This window comes from Notechis scutatus, chromosome 2 (genome assembly GCF_049901735.1).
Source record: "Notechis scutatus isolate UNSWTSFEM ecotype Mainland chromosome 2, rNotScu1.2, whole genome shotgun sequence".
Lineage (NCBI taxonomy): Eukaryota > Metazoa > Chordata > Lepidosauria > Squamata > Elapidae > Notechis > Notechis scutatus.
The window spans coordinates 67,866,783-67,881,104 of NC_142010.1; the positions used below are offsets into that span (position 1 = coordinate 67,866,783).

Consider the following 14,322-nt stretch of genomic DNA (forward strand, 5'->3'; position numbering starts at 1 on the left):
TTGTCTGCATTTCCATTGGCAGAAACAAAACTCCATTTATTCCAAAAACTAATGCCAGGATTACACTCTTGTTTACAACCAAGAAACTCCTCATAATGACACTAGGAGCATTATTAGAGTGCATGCTGTGTGTACAGAAGCTTCCAAGTTCAATGCCTGATATTTTCAAGTAATACTGAAAAAGACTCTGGTATGAAAAGCTGAAGGTTTGCAGCCAGCAGATTATCCTGAATTCAGTGATCTGGCGCAGTTTCTAATGGACTCACTCAACTGTTGGGGTTTTGAGATTGCCTGGGTCAAGAGATTATAACAACATAGTATCTGTGCCGTAATTCTCTTGTAAAGTGCATCTCCTCTCTGGTTGGCAAATATGTTTGCAGTGTCTTCCCACAAAGAAAAGTGAGAGCCAGGCTTCAAATACAACATGGATCAAACAGCATTGAAACATCGCATTGCTTTGGGGAAATTGGCTATTATAAGGTTTGCATCTGATTTAAATTTTCTGTTTATCTAGTGAAGGAGGCAAGCATAAGCCAGTATGAAGAAAAAAAATTAAAAATACACCCCCAAAGGGAAGGAGAAAGGATAGATAAGAAGGGTGTTTGTCACATCACTTAGGTGAGATGGACAGTGTGGAAATGTGATGATAAAAATGGAATGACTTAAAGGTTGCAAAAGAGAGAGAGAGAGAGTCAATACAGAGAAGAGATTGGATCTAATGTGCTCTGCTAGGGACGAAGTACACAGGTCTCCCATGTATGAAAAAATAGACTGAAAAGCTGAGTGTGCTGAGAAAAGCCTCACCCCCACCCAGTCCCATCATAGATCTTGCCAGTTTCTATTTTTATCTGTCCGATTAATTCCCAGAAGCATTTGTCCTTATTCTACAGCATGCCAAAACCCTCCCTGTCTCCAGAGGCAGGTGACATAGAGCCAGTCTCGCTTGCCACCTCTTTCTTTGGCATAAACCTGCTCAGTCTCCCCATTGTACAGCAGACACACGTCTACATGGAAATGTCTAAGGGAAATGTCTCAACTAATTTCCTTATCTTTGGAGGTCTCCTTTTTTACCCTTCCCCCCCCCCAAAAGCAGCCAGTGCCTTGGGGCTACAAGAAGATCAGGCTACCTCTAGGGAAGCCCAGCAAGATTCGTGCCTCAGCTGTTTTACTCACCAGCACTGAATAGAAGGTAAGTTTTGAAGCTTAAAATTGGCAGTTTTGGAATGTTGCACGTGTGCACAAAGTACACATATGTGCGCAAAGCTCACTCTCATAGAACTGGTAGTAAAAAAAGGTTGAATCCCACCACTGCATGGTAGTGGTGGTGAAAAAACATACAACAGGTAGAAAGAGATGGAGAAAATAAAGTCCATCTCTGCTCCAACATCTTGCATTCGTTTATTTTGCTTATAAATGGAAGAAAATATTCAGAGTTCCGAGGAAGCATACTTAAAATGCACCATATTTTGCTAAATTAAAAACACATTCAGTACCTTCCTTTTATTGCTTGGAAATATAAACACTGTAGAGTGAGAAAACAGTCATGTATGCACAGCCATACTAGAGTCAGTCAAAAGGATATTTTAGAAGTTGAAGTCTTATACTGCTAACTGTCCCATTGTACACCAACACTATGTTTACACAATAAAACTGACCTTTGTTTGGCTTAGCAGATGATGTGTCAGGAGACAGAGATTTGACTGAACATGTTAAGAGCCCACATTAGGGATTACATCATGGTGATAAGGTCAGCAAAAGAGAGTGATTTATCCACCCTGATCAGTCCATTGAAAGGCAACCAGCAGTTCTTTCTCAGATATCCCACACTTTATTGAACAGTGGTGAACCTCAAGACCATGTTTTGAGCCTCTGTGGAGAATATTCTAGGCCTTTAGCAGACAAAATAACTTGGAGACACTCAAAGCTAGAATCTGCCAGATGCAGATGAATGGCTGAGGCACAGACACACTAACCTGTAGTGTACTTAACCATAGTTTATTGAATTATTCAAAGTGTCTGGGTTTATACAACATTTTGAACTACAAACAAATCACACTGACTACAGTGCATTGAATACAGAGCAGTCAGTCAGATTTTAGTCTAGAATTGTGTTCAAACCCATCTTAAATTTATTGTTGTGCTATGTAGGAAGAGTTTTATGGTCAGGTCACATTTACTGTCCAAACAACAAACATATTTATGACAATTGGTAAATCAACTAATTAAGATTCCAATTCTGTACATATTTACATCAAACCAAGTCTCCCAAAATGGGAATCATATTTTGCATGAGTTAATGGTGCATATTTTTCAACCTCTGAATTATCTTCACCAGAATAGTCTCTTTCCCTGCAACTAATCTTTCCTTTTTCTAGATGGGAGGAAAGCAATTCCAGAAACAGCACCAAGCTCCAGCCATCAGGGTTTTATTTTCTAAGCTTGGTAACCAGGCTTAGATGTCCAGACTCACATCTAACCATGGCACAAAGATGGTTTAGCAATATTCTTTATCTTCCTTGTCCCTGTAAAGTTGCCTTCGTCTTCTCCGCAGCCTTTGAGCATAAAGAGGCTTAAGTTAAGCTCAGCTGAATTCTTATTAAAGTAGTGCTAAACCCAGTACCAACCAAGGGTAGTCTCCAGATATATTAAAACCATTAGACTTGTCTTCTCTTAGTTCAGAGGGCAGTCAGGAAATTGCAAGGATTGGAACAGAGACAGTAGAATAAGGTTAGGGATGGCCAATGGAGTCAGTCTTAAAGTCTCTGCAAGGCTTTCATGAATCAGGATTCTTCTTGAAGTGATTCAATGTTTGAGAAATACTTAGTCTTAAGCTAGGCAGAAATTGGTTGACTGGGCTCAGAGATGCTGGGCAGGCAGGCAGGCAGTACGAGAGCATTGCAAAAATTCTGATTTTAGTGTATTTTAGTTCTATTTATTTTGTTTTTATCCCACCCTTAATTAATAATAATAATAATAATAATAATAATAATAATAATAATAATAATAATAATAATAATAATAATAATAATAATAATAATAATAATAAAATAACTCAAGACAGCAACATACCCATTCCTCCTTCTATTTTCCCCACAAGAACAACCCTGTGATGTGGATTGGGATGACAAAGAATGAGTGAGCACTTTTTTCAGTCGAGGTCATCCAGATAGCTTTCATACCTAAGGCGGAATTACAGTTCATAGTCTTTTGGTTTCCAGCCTGGTCTCTTCACCACTAGAGCAAACTGGCTCATAGAGACTTCATCAGAGAATTCTATTTGCAAAGTGCTTTAGGAAAACATTCTACTTGAACTTTGCGGAACATTTCTTAACAGGAACAACAGTACAACAGTGGAGTCATTACCTAAAGAATTAGAGGACTCTCCCTTTTCAGATGTTTTCAACTAAAAGCTAAACAGCTGACTGGTAGGGGCACTTTAATTTGCCTGAATTGAGTAAAACATTGATTGACTATATCCTAAATAGTTCCTTCCCCCATATAATTTGATGCAGTGGTTAAAGCAGTGGATTGGTTAAGACTAGAAAATCCAGGCTCAAGTCTACTCTTAGCCATGGAAATTCATTGGTGATTTTACACTAGCTAATCTTCCCCAGGGGATGTGGTGGCTAAGACACTGAGCTTGTTGATCAGAAAAGTCCAGCAGTTCGGCAGTCCGAATTCCTAACACCACATAACGGAGTGAGCTCCCGTTACTTGTCCCAGCTTCTGCCAACCTAGCAGTTTGAAAGCATGTAAAAATGCAAGTAGAAAAATAGAGACCACTTTGGTGGGAAGGTAACAGCGTTCCGTGCACCTTCGGTGTTTAGTCATGCCAGCCATATGACCACAGAGACAGCTTTGGACAGCGCTGGCTCTTCGGCTTTGAGATGAGCACTGCCCCCTAGTGCTGGAAACGACTAGCACGTATGTGTGTGGGGAACCTTTACCTTCACCTTTAATCTTTCTCAGCCCAACCTAGTCACAGGCATTGCTGTTGTGTAGATCAAATGAAGACAAGGCCCATGTAAACCTCCTTGAGGTCTTGAAGGAAAGCTGGAATCAAAATAAATAGTTCTATATAAAATAATTCAGTAAATATATTTAGTTCAAAATTTACTAATAAAGTCATATTGCAAACAAGTTCAAGAAAGAGTTGTTCAAAATTACAAAGATCTAGACTTCTAAGTATCCACATGTTTACATTCACATATTTGCTGTCAGAGATATTGGATACATTTTTCCTCTTTTTTTGGCTGCATCACAAAATTGTTTTATCCTGCTCTATCAGTATGAATAGGATTTAATTGTTTGGGAAAGCAATTGGCATTTGACTACAGAGTACAAGCCTTGAGGCCTCAAATTAAAAAATGCAATTGAAGAACAGGAGACAAAATGCAAGGATGGAAACTCATTAGGAGAGTAAAAGTTTTGCTGAACTGGTTGATTTGGGTAGGAAAAAAATGTATATGTGATGAGGGTCAGTGCCAGATCACAGAGAATGCAGGATTCTGACCCAAGTTCTTCCTGATTCTTTCCATCATGTACTTAGTGGGGGGGAAAAAACAGAAATTGTCCCTTTGGCATTTCAAAGTTGTTTTTTTCTTCAAAAGCTTCTTGGATAAGTGTTTTCTTCTTCATCCTCAAGGAAAAACAGTGCAGTTGTCTTTTGAAGAAAAAACAAACGCCTTTGAGACAACTATGATCTGGATGACTGAGAACCTCCACAGATTTTGAGACCTCACCAAACAATTTCCGAGTTATAGTGACTTTGGGAAGCTTCCTGACAAAGCTTTTAAATGTTAATTTGCTGTGCAATTTAATGTGGGGCAGGGGAAGAAAACTCTGGAAATTGATTGTATCCTGGATCAGCCTATGGCTTTTATCATAAATAATCTGTTGACAAGTGGAAGTACTGAATATTCGTTTTGCATATACAGATAGGAATCAAAGAACAGGAATTAATAGGAAGTCTGTGAGAATATATCCATAACAAACAAAAAAAATGTGTCAGAGAGGGAAAATACTACTTATAACCTGGAACTGCACCACACTTCATTCCACAAAAGAAGAAGAAAATAAGTTAAGAGCACATCCCTTCCCACTCACCAAGCAGACTTTTGGTGGGGAAACAATTAAGTATCCTGGTGCTTTGTGCTCTGACAGGTGCTGAATTGTATAAAACTAGAAATCAAAATTACAAGACCACATCTGATTTACTTTGGCCACATCATGAACCAACATTCATTGGAGAAGTCAGTATTACTAGGAATGGTTAGTGGAACAAGAAGAAGGGGCAAGAAAAGAACATGCTGGCTTGATAACATCAAAACTGATACAAAGATGAACATCCACCAATTGAAAGAAGCTGTGCTTAACTGGATACGATGGAGAGGACTTATCTATAAGTCGGACACAACTGAATCGTTAAAACTATCACTATCACTTTGTGCTCTGGTTGACCTTTTGCAAAAGAGGGGGGTGAGACAGAAGTCTTGTTATTGTCATCCCTTTCCATCGGCTTGGAAAACCACATAGGTAGGCACAATTGCAAGGATCTGTAAATAGTCAAAACTACCCGTATCCATCCCAATGGAATCATCAAATTAGTGTAAATTTTCAGATTGTTTGGGGGGGGGGGGATCTCAAGTAGCTGCTATGGAAACTACAAAGGTATAAAGCAGAATGGTCAAACTTCCAGCCTGTAGGTTGTCTGCATCCTGCACTAGTCGTGCCCGTACCCAGTTTAGCAAAGGGGGGAAAAGGCCTGATGTGTCACTTGATGTCACTGTGACGATATGAGTGTGATATAAAGCAACTTTTCCCATTTAAAGATCTGAGAATATAAGCCTATATCAGCTGAAGTCTAGGAGCAAACAGAGACAAGAATTCCTGCCAATTCAAAAACAGAAATCATAATCAATTTTTAGTATTTTGGACAAAATGAAGTTGAGCCAGAAATAATTTGACTTCACTGCAGACATATAGCTGGATTTTGGAGTGGTCCAAAATACCTCGAGGAAAGACCCAACTGGCTAAATTTACAACAAACCAAGCCATAATATTTGTGTTTAACAAGTTGTATGAGTTTAAAGGCCAGATCTGACCAAAACAATCAAGGGAGATTTAAAAACTGGCTGGAACTGATAAGATTGATTTAGGCCATAGCAACACTTGCTCTGGACTTTTATTAAGGCTTTGTCTAAACTGCACTAGGGAAGACCCCATAGAAGCAGTCCATACACCTTTGTGCTACAAGAAATCAGCAAATAAACTCTGTGCAGAAACGATCTGTCTGTTCAAAGATGGGATGGTAGCAGCCATATTGTTTTATTCAATCCAAATGTCCTCCTTTAACTTTTGTGCAAGGAGAACAAAGAGCCTGAAGGAAGAAAAGAAACCCTGAATGTTTGTGCAATCACAAATCCAACGGTAGCTATGTCAGAAGAGAATGTGCACTTTGGAAGGTTGGGAAGAATATCTCCCAGCCCCATTGCTACTGTATATATGAATTGCTTCTCTTTTGTCCTTCTCTATGATTTTAGCCATTGTGACATGAACATACATAACCTCCAGCCAAGCCAGCACTGTCCTAGTACAGTGATATTTGATTAGAATTAGAGTTCTGAGAGGTCATAACTTCAGCTTCAGAAGTCAATAGGCTAGTTTAAGGCAAATGCAGCCATCTCTCTAGGAGACCGTAGGTTTGCTAATGGAACTCTTGTGGATACCCTCCCAAATTCAAAACCAAAAGAATAGCAGAACTCTGCAGAGCCTTTGCAAGGTATAGCGTCCACATTTCTGAATCTGATTTATAGTGGATATTAATAATCAAAGCAGGGGGATATATCAGATATCCCAATAGGACTTGATACAGATAATTAAAAGGCAATTGGTATAAATAAACCATCATTATAGTGCCATAAAGCTGTATTTTGGAAAGCCAAGAGAAATTGTAAGTGGTTAGTGCCAGAGGGACCACCTTCTAAATCAGCCAAACATGCACCCTCTGGATTTTGCAGCTGCAGAGGCTGAAACAACTAACTTGGCTTCACTATTCTTTTGCGTACTGAGCCACACAAGTTACACAACATCATTTTGAGGAGACATAGATGCCGTTGAATCAATATCTTTGGATAAGAAGAGACAAAGAACAGCAATACCTTGTGGAAAACCTAACCTGCCATAAATTCTCCCTCTTCCCCACTTTTTTGTGTTGTTGTTTAGAAAAGGCTCTGTAGCCAGAAGCAATCAATTCACATTAATGATGAGCTCTGAGTAGCTCATTCCCATTCAGTTTTATCATCTCCTTTCAGAAGTGGAGCGGTGGTGCTCCTGTTGCCACTACACATCTGAATGTGGCCTACTCACAGGCTCCAGCTGTCAGTTGAATACCATAACCTCCAGAGCACTCCATTGGGTTTCAGTTTCTCTGCAGATATATAAGAGTGATGCCGATACATCAATTAGCGGTTAGCAAGAAAGGAGCATGAGAAAGGAGACTTTAAGGAGACCATTAGGTTCTCTTAATTAGCCTAACCCTTTCCCAAAGCTTCACCATAAAGCCAACATTTAAAATTTTAAAGGAATCCAAATTACTTCTGGGGACTGTGGTAAACAAAGTTTTCTTGATAGGTCAGGGGTGTCAAACTTAAGGCCCGCCGACCAGATCCAGTTGACAGGGTGCTTAAATCCAGTCTGTGGGACCGGCCTGGAAATATCAAAGGACTGGCCTGCAGTGCCTCTGGTGGCTAAAACGGGCTGTGTGCCCCCCCCCCATGCCTCATTTTCACCCTCCGTGGCCTCTTGCAGCACTCTGCTGGCTGAAAAAGGGCCAAAAATGAGGAAAAAATGGCCCCCAAATGGGTTAGAAATTGTCCAAAAAACAGCCCAAAATGGGCATAAATGGGCCAAAAATTGTCCCCAAAATGTGTTGGAAAATGGGTAAAAAATGGGTCAGAAAATAGGTAAAAATGGGCTAAAACAAGGCAAAAATGGGGCAAAAACAGCTGGCAGAGTGCTGCAGGAGGCATCCATCCCATCCATCCAACCACCCCCACCCCCACTGGCCTGCAGAGAAGAACTACAATGCTGATCCGGCCCTCAAAGAAATCCAGTTTGACACCCCTGTGATAGGTATTAGTTATTGTGTAAACTGTCAAACTCCTGGCCCATGGGTGCATCATGCCGATGCCCGGTTTAGCGGAGGAGAAAAAAGTCCCGGTATGTCACGTGGTGCTGCCATGACACCGTGAGTTTGACACCACTGGTGTAGAGTCACAAATGAGACTGTGGAGAGACTAGACAACAGAGACAATAGTTTAAAAAGCATGGTCTTTTACTGGTGTTTTCCTTCTTCTTTTTTTATTATTCCATTCAGTTGTGTCCACTTATTGGAGATTGTCTGAACAAGTCCTGGGAGTTCTTTGGCAAGGTTTTTCTGAGGTGTTTTGCCTTTAGCTCCTTCCTAGGCCTGAGAGCAAAGGCATGTTTCTATGGGCCTTGGATGAGTTGATAGTGGACTTCTTCAAGATGTCGTCATTGGACCAATCACTTTGGGTGGCTTCTGTCAAGTCTCCAACCTTTCCCATTCTGAAGAAAGTTGTTAAAAAGGTGGTTGGATTGCTTTTACACAGAGCGCTGGATAGAATTATAATACTGAGTTGGTATTACCGTAAATTCGTTGATAGCATTGACTAATACGGTCCCCACCTTGGCTGCCCACAGATTATCTTTTAAAACCTAATTGTTTCTTCAGACTAGACTAGTTGGTTTAGGTGAGTCCCTTTTTAAGCTGAGGATATATTATATATGTTGTATTTATTATTTTATTTTTAATTTTGTGAAGCTCCCCAGAGCCTTTTTGTATTGGGCAGTTTAGAAGTTTGACTAATAAATAAATAAACAAACCCAAACCCTTGTAGATATATATCTGAAATTTGGCAACTTTGATCCTTCAATAAGATTATATTGTACTCACAAACCTAATTCAATTTTATCAGTCAAAAGTTACAACCATTGCCTTAGGTCACACTATGGTAAGACAAGCTCTCTCAATAAGATCCAGATGGTTCCAGCTGCTTTCTATGTCTGCATTGGGGCCCAAACTTTCAGTTTTGTAGTCCCTCTATACCTGTCTTCTGAACTTCAGCAATAAACTTCTATTTTTAAAAAAATCAATAAAGTTGAGACAATACAAAAGTGGTCAGTCTAAAGCTTTAGCACAGCAACAATCACACCGTGCAGGTAAGATATGGGACAAACTATTTCAGGGGGGAAACAGACTCCTGGCTGGCTGGTCTCTGAATCTAAAAGTGACATGGTCTAAATAGAGTAGGTAATTCAGCTTTGGTCAGATACATATCTTTCCTCCATCCCTCTGCTGACGTTTTGGCATCAGAGTCCTCACCTCTCCTGAGAAAACATGGGTTATGTTTGTGTTTGCTTGACCCCTTGCTTCTTGGGCTCAGATGCAAGCCAGACTGTCCAGTGAAGGAAATCCCAGACACACACCAAGCTACAAGCAAAGAGGTTCTCTGTTCAGGATCCAGCAGCTTCCCGTCTCTCTGGCGCTAGGGAGCTACGTAAAAAAGGAGGCCACCTCCGAAAGGAAAACCCAAGTAAAGAGCTGGTTATGTTTTCCAGCTGGGAGTCTCTGTCGTTCCCACAGCCAGAGTCTCTAGGTCCTCTTTTATCACCTTTCTTCTTCATAGAGTTATAGTCTCAGCAGCGAATGGGGGGAAAAAATCTAATCCAGCACAGCCATTGCCTAGAATTTTTCAATACAGAAAACAGAAACGTTTCTTACCAGATTAGGCATACAAATATCAGAACGGCTTTTCTTCTATATGTTATTTACACATATACAAGTCTATACATAGAAGGCAACAGGGAATTTATATATAAAAAAAGAGCTATGCAAGTTAAGATGGCCAGAAAACAAAGCAAATATGGCTTGGCAGCTGCCCCTTCATTGCAAGCAAGGGAGCATGAGAAACAGGCCTTCATCCAGGAAGACTTTTTAGCATGCAGGGAGTGGCAATCTTATTCCAGGCAGTGTCACTGAGGAAAAGCAGGGCTGCTTACGAAGAGAAAAAGCAGCAACTAAGTACAATTTTGTCGCTTCCCGTATACACAAGAGCTGCGCATCATTTAAGTTCTGTCACATGTCCTTAGCTCTTGAAATTTCTGAAGATGGGGACTAGAGGTAAAGTATGTAATTGCTGGTGTTCATAAGGAATCTGTTCTTTTATTTTTTATTTCTCATCCTGCCCTGACAGGTTTTTGTTCTCTGGGTATCACTATCATTAAAATCAGAGAACTTTTTAAGGATGGAATAGATCCCAACTTTTGTATAAAGAAGTAACATTAAACTGGAAAAGTATCTCATTAAAAAAAAAAAAAAAAACAGAACAGTTATATTCCTACAAGCCCACAAGTGATGGAGTTAGTTCAAAGATGGCTGGCTAATCTCTGTTTCTACTTCAGGAGGGATGGACAGGTGGATATTGATCGATTCTGCGAGTTAATTTAGGGAAGAAGAACAATCATGTGTTCAAGATCCAGCAGTGAATTTCGTACCAGATCACCATTTTGAAGCTGGTTTCACATGAATTACTTGCTTTCCAACCCAAGTATTCTAACCTATTCTTCCTTACAATGTATGCATAGTCCTAAGGTATAACACCTGGAGGTAGTAGGCTTGTCAGCTGAGCAACTGGGGGCAAGGCTCCAGGAGAAAAACACAGGCCAGCAGTAGCTGCAATCAGCACAAGTTTCCTTTCCTCTACATGTGGAATTATGAGAGGTAGTAAATATTGTGGGAAAGCTTAGTGGGAGGAGGAAGAAAGGGGATCCTTCCTCAGAACCAGCATTTCTCTTTCAAAATAAATTTGCTCCAGGAACTATTGCAAATAGCTTCCAGCACTAAAACTTCCAGCACTACCCAGAGAGATGCTTTTCAGTTCTTACCTCCTGGCATTTTCTCAGGAAAACGTCATCTGCCTACAAAGCTCTTCACTGACCATAAATGCCATCCTAAATCAACCTGATCAGGGAGAGAGTGGGGTGGAAAAGCACCTGCCCAGGCAAGAGGAACACTCATGCCTTGGGCTCTTCCTGCAGCGGTTCTGCACAACTGATCAAAGGCACAGCTCAATTCCCATTCAGCTCCTTATCTCATACAAGAAATCATTGCTCAAAGATAGCAGCAGCCATAAATCCAGTGATAGCTGTCAGAATTCACCAGCCTACAATTTGGTCACAATAATACAGGCCTATCTAGCAGGGCTGTAAACATGATGAAAGCAGCTGTGCATTGAAAGAATTGGGGAGAAGTTTTAAAGCATAAGGGTGGTAAGGGACCATAAATGCCATCTCATCCAACCACTGCTCTGTCTAAGAAACCACTTCTATGCCATTCCATCTAAGCTTCTGTTTAAAGATCTCAAGTGAAGGAGAATCTACCTCCTCCAGATACAGTCTCTTCCACTGCTGAACAGCTCTTGTCATGAGGATTTTTTTTCCTGATGTCCAACTAAAATCCTTGTAATTTAATTTCCTTGTAATTTAAACCCACTGCTCGTGTCCTGACTTCTGGAATAGTTTGAAACCATTCTGCTCCGCTTTATATGTGATGGTCCTTCAGATAGTTGAAAATGACTATCGTGCCTTTTACAAGTCTTCTTTTTTTTCCAAACAATGCATAATTCAGTGCCTCTGATCTATTCAGATAAGGCTTCTTATGATCTTGCAGGTTCTATCAATGTCCATTCCAAGATTCAATACCTACACCTGGTGCAATATTTTTGGTATGATCTGACTAATGCAGAATAATGAATAATGGCTCTTGACACTGTACTTCTGCTGATGCAGTCTAGAATTGTTTTTGTTGTTTTGTTTTGTTTGCATTTTGCATCACACTGTTGGCTCATGTCCATCAAGCCCTACCCCCAGATCCTTTTTCCATTTACTATTACTCAGTATATTTCTCCATCTAGCTTCCTATAAAGATGTCTTTAATTTTTCCTCTTCGGATGTAAGACTTTGCACTTGTTCCTGTTGAAATTTATTCTGATGATTTCTGGCCACTATTGTAGCTTACCAGAAATCCCTGAAACTTGCCAATGTACTTCGAAAGTATTTGCTACCTCCCTGTCTCTGTGAATTTGATAATCAAATTTTCAAATCCTCATCCAACCATTTACAAATATATTGAACTAGAACAAAATCCCTCAGTAAATCACTCGATGTTTCTTTCCATTCTTGGGGTACAGTGTGTCCCAAGCTGTGTATCCTTCTAAGGTGGCATAGTCCAGGCCATATTTTATCATAGTGTGGCATGATTTAATCTTGTTAAACTCACAATTGAGAAAGTCCAGAAATATTTCACAAGAAGAGTTCTCCACTCCTCTACTCGTTGTAGAATACCTTATGCCACCAGACTTGAAATTCTAGACTTAGAAAACCTTGAATTACGCCGTCTTCGGTCTGATTTAAGCATGGTATATAAAATCATACATTGCAATGTCCTACCTGTCAATGAATACTTCAGCTTCAACCATAACAACACAAGAGCACACAATAGATACAAACTCAAAGTAAACCGCACCAAACTTGATTGCAGGAAATACGACTTCAGCAAGAGTGGTCAATGTCTGGAATACTCTACCCGACTCTGTAGTCTCTTCCCCAAACCCCAAAAACTTTAACCTTAGACTGTCTACTATTGACCTCACCCCTTTCCTAAGAGGTCTGTAGGGGGCGTGCATAAGCGCACCAACGTGCCTACCGTCCCTGTCCTATTGTTTCTCTTATTCTTCTTTTATTTTTCTTATATGTACCCATTTCATGTATTCACAACTATGTATACACTTATACTTATTATCTTGTAAACAATTGGCAAATCAAATAAATAAAATAAATAAATAAATAAATAAATACCTACCAGCTGGCAAGAGTTTCTAAATATTGCTTAATAGTCATTCTCAGTGTTTTCTCTAGGACTGACCTCAAACTCGCATACTGCATCTGTAGTTACCTTGGCCTTCATCTTCTCCATTCTGAAGACAAAACAAACCTTTCCAGTCCTTTGGCTCTGTGCCCATCACCCATGATTTCTCAAAAGTCGCAAGAAAGGGTTTCCTAGATGATATCCACAAGTTCCTTCACAACCCTCAAATGTTGTTTGATCATGACCCTGAAGACTTATATTTGCTCAGGGTATCAGATCCTCTCTTTCTCTTTACTTATCTTGGGTTGCCACTTCATCTTCTATTAATTGTTGTTCTTTAGATCAATTTGGGGAGATAATCAAAGTAAGATAGGAGTTGAGGAATCCTCTTTTTCTTCCTTATTTGTTACTAACCTATTACCTTCTCTCAACAACATGTCTACGTCTTCTGGCTTTTCTTCCTAAATGAAATACTTGAAGTTATCCTTTTTGACAAGCAATCCATGTCTATGAAATTTGCATAGATGCACAACTCAGAGCAAGAAAGGTAGGGTGTCTCCAAAATACCTGATAAATTTTCACTTGGGCAGGGATGGAAAATCTGCAACTTTGGGGCTACAGGAGGTGCTTGGCTTATTTTCAAAGCCCTCTTGCAATTATTTGGTTGAGATTTTTGGCAACAAGATCTTTTTTAAAAAAAGAAATATATGTCAAAAAGAAAGGGGGACCACCTCCTTTTGCTCTGGCCTCACCCATCACAACATACACACCCACACCTCCCCAAAATTTACTGCCATTCTCAAAAGAAATGGGGTTACTCACCCCTGCAATAGGTCTCAAGGATATCCTACGGAGTCATATTCCACAAAAGCTTTCCCCCTACTTCATAGCATTCCTGAAAGGATATAAAACATGTTCTTATTACCTTTATATTGACCCAGCAATGATTGGATAACTAGAAGATGCTATGAGCCATCCAATCTTCCTTGTGTCAAAATAACTGTTAATGAGGACATGCTTTATATACTTTCAGGGATGGCAGAGAAGTCATTAAAACAGTGGTTCTCAAACCGTGTGACCCAATTATCCCTTTTCCCAGACTCAAATAATGTCATTACCTCCACATACATACACACATACACACACACAAAACCCAGTCTATATTGAGGTACCCAAATATCTTGGCAGCTACAGTCCCAAACTGAATCCTCGACTCAAACAAGCAGTTACAAATTGCTCTATTTCCCCAGAATATACCCTTGGGCATAATTACCCCCATTTGAGAACCACTGCATAGTGGAACAGTAATCCCTACAAGCATGGATGCTTATTTAGGGAGGCATTTCATAGTGGTGAAATATGTTGCCCATTGA

At 40.0% G+C, this 14,322-nt stretch overlaps 1 long non-coding RNA gene across 2 annotated transcripts in view; it reads right to left on the bottom strand.

Moving 5' to 3' along the window:
• The window catches only part of LOC148132060 (uncharacterized), a 46,570-nt gene that overhangs the window by 16,197 nt on the left and 16,051 nt on the right, over positions 1-14,322 (bottom strand). The window lies entirely within an intron of this gene.